The following is an 8,060-nucleotide window of genomic DNA, read 5'->3' as shown; positions in this document are numbered from 1 at the left end:
AGCAGAAGTAAGGAACTAACTAAGATTAGAGTGGCAATAAATGAAACAGAAAACAACAAGGAAAAACAATAGAGGGAATCAACAAAACCAAAAGTTGTTCCTTTGAAAATTAAAAAAAATTGAAAAACTTTTAACTAGACTGATGTAGAAAAAAAGAGAGAGGATACAAATAATGAAAATCAGAAGTGAAATGGGGGACAATACTACTGTCCCTGCTGAAATAAAGAGGACTATAAGAAGATACTATGAATTAATGAATGCCAGTAAAGTGACTAACCTAGTTGAAATGGGCAAATTCTTAGAATCATATAAACATCTACATTGACTCAAGGAGAAACAGGAGCTCTTGACAAAACAATTACTAGTGAAGAGATGGAATCACTAATCAAAAACTTTCCAACAAAGAAAAAACCAGAACCAAATGGCTTCACAGATGAATTCTACCAAACATTACAAAAAGACTTAATTCCAATTCTTCTCAAACTCTCCCAAATAATTAAAGAGGAGGTAACACTCCCTTAATTCATTATATGAGACCAACATAACCTTCATATCAAACAATTAGATACCACAATAACAGAAAACTAAAGATCAATATCTCTTATGAATATAGATGCAAAAATAATCACCAAAATAATAGCAAACCAAACCCATTGGTGTATTAAAATGATTATACACCATGCTCAATTGGGATTTATCCTTGGTATGCAGGGATGGTTTAACATAAGAAGATAAATTAATATAAATTAATGTAATACATCACATTAACAGAATGAAGGGAAAAATACATGATCATCTCAATTGATGCAGAAAAGGCCTATGATAAAATCTAGCACTCCTTGATATAAAACTTTCCCAATCTTTCCCCAAAAGATTGCATCAAAGATGCATGACTTTTTCTTTATATTCTGGGAATACAAGGAAACTTACTCTACATGATAAAGGGCATGTTCCAGTTTGCTGATGCTGCCATTTTGCAAAACACCAGAAATGGATTGGCTTTTATGAAGGGGGTTTATTTGGTTTCAAAGTTACAGTCTTAAGGCCATAAACTGTCCAAGGCAAGGCATCAACCATAGGGTACATTCACTGAAGGATGGCCATTGGCATCTGGAAAGCCTTTGTTAGCTCAGAAGGCACATGGCTGGCATCCACTTGCTCCCAGGTTGCATCTCAAAATGGCATTCTGCAAAATGTGGTTCTTGAGGCATTTTGTCCTCTCTTAGCTTCAGCTCCTCTTCAAAATTCACTCTTAGTTGCTCTCAGGTCCCTCTGTTTGTGAGCTCTTTTTATACGACTCAGTGAACTAATCAAGACCCACCCTGAATGGGTGGTATGATATTTCCATGGAAACATTCAATCAAGAGGTCACACCCTACTCAAAGGTGTCATTCACTGGGTGGGTAACATCTCCATGGAAACAATCAGAAGGTTCCAACCTAATCAACACTGATACATCTTTCCCCAAAAGATTGCATCAAAGATGCATGGTTTTTTTCTGGGGGACATAATATATCCAAACTGGCAGAGGCATATGTGAAAAACCCACAGCTAAACTTCTACTGAATGGTGATAGACTGAAATATTTCCCTAAAAAATCAGGAACAAGAAAAGATGTCCACTGTCACCTCTGCTATTCAAAATTGACCTAGAGGTTCTTCCCAGTGCAATGAGACAAGAAAAAACAAAAGGGATCCACACTGGAAAGGAAGAAGAAAAACTTTCCATATTTGCAGATGACATGATCCTATATACAGAAAATCCTAAAAATCAAAAACAAAGTTACTAAAGCTAATAAATAGATTCAGAAATTTGGTGGGGTACAAGATCAGCAATCAAAACTTATTAATGTTTATATACATAAGCACTGAACAATTGGAAGAAGAAATTTTAAAAAATTCCATCACAACAGCAACTAAAAGAATCACATGTATAGGAATAAATCTAACCAATCATGGGAAGTACCTAAAAACTAAAACTAAGTACACTAAAAAAAACAGAAAACTAAAAAAATCATTGCTAAAATAAATCAAAGAGGACCTAAAGAAATGGAAGGTCATTCCGTGGTCATGGATTGGAAGACTAAATATCATTATGATGTCAATCCCACTCAAAACTCTTAGTACATTAAATGCTATCTCAGTCAAAATTCCAACAACTTTTATTGCAGAAATGGAAAAGCCAATCATCAAATTTATATGGAAAAGTAAGAAGCTGGAAGTAGCTAAAGCTATCTTGAAAAAGAACACTAATATCAGAGTAGTCACATTCCTTGACCTTAAAACTTCTTACAAAGCCACAGTAATCAGAACTGTGTGGTACTGGCACAAGGACAGATATATAGATCAATGGAATCAAATTGAGGGCTCAAAATTAACCCTTATGTTTAACATCAACTGATTTTTGACAAGGGGGCAAAGACCATTCAGTTGAGAAAGAATAGTCTCTTCAAGAAATGGTGTTGGGAAAACCGGACCTCCATTTGCACAAAAAAAATTAGGATTACCCCTACCTCATAAACAATCAACTCAAAATGGATGAAATACCTAAATATAAGGGTCAGTACTATGAAATTTGTACAGGAAAATTAAGGGAAGCATATTCAGGATCTTGTGTTAGGCAATGGATCCCTAGACTTTAAACCTCAAGCACAAGCAACAAAAGAGAAAAAAAAAATAGATAAATGGGAACATACTAAAATTAAAAATGTTTGTGCCGCAAAGGATTTTATAATGAAAATAAAATGACAACCTTCACAATGGGAGAAAATATTTGGAAGCCACATATCAGATAATGGTTTAATATCCCAAATATGTAAAGAAATCTTTCAATTTAACAATAAAAGAACAAACAAACTGATTTTAAAATGAACAAACGATTTGAATAGGCATCTCTCCAAAGAATGTATACAAATGGACAGAAAGCACATGAAAAGATGTTCAACATCATTAGCTATCAGGGAAATGTAAACTGGAACGATGACTAGAAAATATTTCACACCCATTAGGATGTCTGCTACTAAAAAAAAAAAAAATGGAAAATAGGTGTTGGAGAGGATGTGGAGAAAGAGGAATACTCATTCTTTGGGGGTGGGAACATAAAATTTTGCAGCTGCTGTGGAAGACTGGCAGTTCCTCAGAAAGCTATATATAGAATTACTATATGACCTGGAAAGTGCACTTATTTTAATTTGCTAAAGCTGAAAGAATGCAATATACTAGAAATGGGTTGGCTGCTATAATGGGGATTTAACTTACAATTTCACAGTTTTGAGGCTGTGAAAATGTCCAAATGAAGGCATCAACAGGATAATTCCTGGACTCTGAAGATAGTTGATGACATCCTCAGCTACTCCTTCACATGGGAAAGTACATGGTGCCTCTGCTGTTCTCTCCCTTCTCTCCACAGTTTCATTGCTTCCAGTTTCTGGCTTCAGTGGCTTCCTTTCTGAGCTTCTGCATGTTTCTCTCTTTTAGCTCCTATCTCTCTTAACATATGTATGTCCTTCTGTGTAAGCTTCACTGACTTTTCTCTCTAAGCTCCTTTTTTTTTTTTCTGTGTCTTCTCTCTTTTATCTTCTTATAAAAGACTTCAGTTAGAGGATTAAGACCCACCTGGGGCATGTGTCAACTGAAATAACCTGAACAAAAGTCCCATCCACTATAGGTCTACATCCACAGGAATGGATTATCTTTAAGAACATGCTTTTCTGGGATACATACATCTTCAGACTACCACAGCACTATTAGGTATATACCCAAAAGAATTGAAAGCAGTGAACTGAACAGATACTTGTGTATGAATGCAAAATGTTGTTCACAGTGGTAATATTCACAACTGGTAAAAAATGGAAGCAATCCAAGTGTCCATCAACTGATGAATGGATAAATAAAATGTGGTATATACATACAATGGAATATTATTCACTCATAAAATGGAATGATATCCTGATACATGCGACAACATGAATGAACCTTGAAGACATCATATTGAGTGAAAGAGTCATATGTGAAAGGACAAATATTGTGTCATCTCACTGATATGAAATAGTTAGAATTTGAAATGATTAGAATAACAAAACTCACAGAGTCAGAAACTAGATATAGATCACCAGGTGATAATTTGGGTGTAGGGAATATGTAGTTAAGGCTTAAAATGTACAACATCCCTATTTAGAACAATCAAAATGTTTAAGTAGAGGATGGTGGAGATGGTAGCACATTGTGAATGTAATTAACAGCACTGACATACATATGTGAATGTGATTAAAAGGGGAAATATTAAATTGTGTATATGGTAACAGAATAAAGATTTAAAGAAAATCCATGGACCTACACTACACAAAAAGTGAACTCTAAGTTAAACCATGTATATAGTTAACAGTACAATTATACAAATGTGCTGTCATCAATTGTAACAAATGTTCCACACCAATGCAAGATGTTAAGAATGGGGTGGTAAATGGGAATCCTGTATTTTTATGCATGACTGTCCTGTAAACCAACAACTTTTCTAACAAAGAAAAAAAAAGTTAAAAAGAATAGGTTTCTTTTTTGTTTTGTTTTGTTTTGGTTGTCTATCAAGCTATTGGCCAAATCTTTGCACAGAACTTAAGAATGAAATACTTATTTGGAGATAATGTTTGGTTTTATTCTTTATATTTTTGCATAAGATTTTGAAATTTTGGAAAAAGCAGTAATTCATATAAAAAAGACAAGGGAATACTATGAAGAAACATTTGCCCACATATTTGATAACTTACATGGAATATTTTTTTGAAAGTTAAAAAGTACTAAAACTCACTTAAAGAGAAACATTTTGAACAAAATCTCAAACCCTTATAGGTAAGAGGTCTTTATTTGCCTTAGTGTCATGCTTGCTCACATATCTACACTTGATGTTCCTCAAGCAAAGCTTTCATCTTTCCCCTGACTGAAAAGCTCTTCCCAAAATATCCAGTCCACTCTGGTAAGTGCCTAAATGCCACCTTCCTACTCCCTGTTTAAATAGCAGCCACCTATTACATTACTCTATCCCTTTGCTCTGTTTACTTTCTCTCAATGAATTTATCATAATCTAACTTTGTGTTTTTATTTAGTGATTTGCTGCCTACCTTACCACCAACGGTAACTAAATGGTAACATATTGACAAATTTTTACAATACCTTTTAAATAGAAATAAAATATCCACAGATAAGATACCCACTGTCATCTCTTACAATCTCCAAAATAATTACTTTACTGAAGTTGGTGTCTATCATTTCTCTCAGGTCTTAAAACATTTATTTTCTATGTATACAAATATAAGCAGTACAATATATTTTATCTTTTGAATTTTATATATTATAATTATATATTCTTTTCACAATTAGTTTTTTTCCCAACATCTTACTTGGGAAATGAATCCACTCTGAGGCCTGAAACTCTAATTTGTTCACTTTACTGCTATGTAATTTTCCATCTTATGAACAAATTACAAAGCTCTTTATGTATTTTGCTCCTAGGGGATATATTCCTTCCACTTTTAAATATTTTAAAAAGTGCTACTATAAACATCCTTTCTGGGAACTTGTTTTAAGTATCTCTGGAATTTGATTCTTGGAAAATGTGTTCTTGGAGTTAAAAGATATTAATTTTAGCCAATTGTATGTTCATTTTGATTGGCATTACTCCAAATAGAAGAAAGAACCAGCATGTTTTTATTTTTTCACTTGTCATACAGATTTCATTTCCAAAGATGGGTTTATTTTATTTAGACTGGGTTTTTAAAAACCTTTTTATTGATTCTAATTGTTCTTTACGTATTTGTGACACCAATCCTATGCCAACTATTTTACTGCATTTATATTCCACTTATCTTTGGTTTCTTTTTTTCCAGGATGACTTTAATGCCTGTTATGTGTTCAAGAAAGAAAATATCTACCACCTTGTGGATAATATTAATTTGAAAAGCAAATATGGAGTTGCTTGCTTGAATTTACCCCACAGTTTTGTTCTGTGCATACAGTCTTTATTAGTAGATTGACCCATTCTTTGAACTGCAGGTAGAACTTAAATGTCAGCAACTCACCTAATTTAACTCAAATGCTATGATCTTTTCCAATTTTTCAGTTATCTGGATTTTAGAAAATGTTATGTTCAATCATACCTCATTATTCTTGACAAACCAAGCATTTGTCATTCCCCTTTCTTTTTTAATCCACACAGTTACAATAATTATCCACCTTATACTTGCTCCAATAAATGCCTTAAGCCTAATTTATGATAGGTCACTGGCAGTCCTTAAGGGAAGTACTGTTTCTCTAGATGTCGCTCCTGTGGGGTCTTCCACAATGTGTCCTTTCCCAGACTCCTCAAGACTAAATAATAATGCACTCTTTTCCCCTACTCAATAGATATTTTCCAGCATGTCTTACTTTTCCAGGGCTGCTATGGTAAAGACCACTGATTGGTTGCTTAAATAATAGGAATTCATTGGCTCCTTGTTTTAGAGACCAGAAATTGAAAATCAAAGTGTCCACAGGACATGGTTTCATCCAGTGTTGTGGTGCAGGCTTGCTACAATATTTGTAGTTGCTTGGCTGGCATATCCACCTCTGCCACATGGCAATCTGCCTCATTCTCTGGCTTATTCTGACTTCTGGCCTTTTTTGGCTGTCAGAATTTCTACTGCTTATTTAAACTCCAATCATACAGATTATGACCTACACTGATCGATTACATTTGGCCTCATCTAAGTAGAGTCACTGAAGATTCTATTTACAATGAATCCACACCTTACCTAATAATAACTTCAAATGTCCTATGGGACCAGGAGTAAGTCTTTTTTGGGGGACATGTTTCAATCCCCAACATATTTTACCATTATTCAGTTATTCTACCAAGGGATTTTCAAGATATAGCCATCTGGTACTAAGACTGTTATTTCTATATTAAGCTACAAGTAATCATATTACAATGGGTATTAAGGTTTTGCTTATTTCATTGCCTTTAATAGTTACTAATTGTGTTATTTGTTTATGTATGTCACTTAAGCTCTCTAAACCTGTTTTCTCATTTCAGGATGCCATTGAAATATATGCTTTAAAACAATCTTCTAGAACTTCAAATTAGATTAAAAAAAAAGTAAAAAAAAAATTCAAAGAACAGCAGATTTGAAAAATCACTTCAACACCTCATAAAGAGCAGGCATGACATACACAATCTTATTTTAGCTACCAAGAACATATATACTCTATTTCATGATATGCTATTTCACAAGGAATTAGAACACTTTGTTAGCCTACAAAAATATAATTTAATGAGTGAATTGAAACATAATTTAATGAGTGAATTGAAACATATATATATTAAATTTCTCAGCATAATAGAAATAAGAATAATTTCTAATGAAATAAAAAAATACAGGTGGTGGCCAAGGAAACAAGGACTATTATTTGCAAGAATGAGAGAGAATGGCCAATACATAAGGAATTGTGAAACTGGAGTTGAGACATGATGTTTTTCAATTGAGATACTGTTTTCTATGAAATATGAATCTTCCATGTAATGCATGATAACTTTATTAAGGAACCATTATCCAAAAATTATTTGACCCATTTGGTCTCCTGTGTATATCTATCAGATTTAGTTCTGCCACTCATTACTACAACACAGAGATAACATTAATGTATTAGGTAAGGGTCAACTTGGTTACCAGACTAAACAAGTGCATATAATATAATAAATGTAAAAATAACTTGTGGAGTTATATCAGTTCATATATAGAAAAGGTGGGTGATACATATTAGACAAAATCATTTCCTGAGTTCCCCCCAAATATCCAACTCTCCAACTATTTTGAGAATGATTTCATCTGTCTTAAAGGACTTTACAGCCTGCTTGAGAATATATTCACTCTGTGCATGAAACACTCTAAGAATACTTTTAAAGACCATACAAATATTGTGAATTAAAATATTACAGAGTGTATAAGGGTAGACGATGAGTATAGTAAAGAAATAATGGAGAAAAGTTTCTTAAGAGGATGGGTTTTTATTGGCAATTAGGCTATTTTTAAG

Source organism: Choloepus didactylus, chromosome 3 (assembly GCF_015220235.1).
Source record: "Choloepus didactylus isolate mChoDid1 chromosome 3, mChoDid1.pri, whole genome shotgun sequence".
Lineage (NCBI taxonomy): Eukaryota > Metazoa > Chordata > Mammalia > Pilosa > Megalonychidae > Choloepus > Choloepus didactylus.
The sequence above is the reverse complement of the archived record's forward strand: the minus strand, read 5'-3'. Positions refer to the sequence as shown.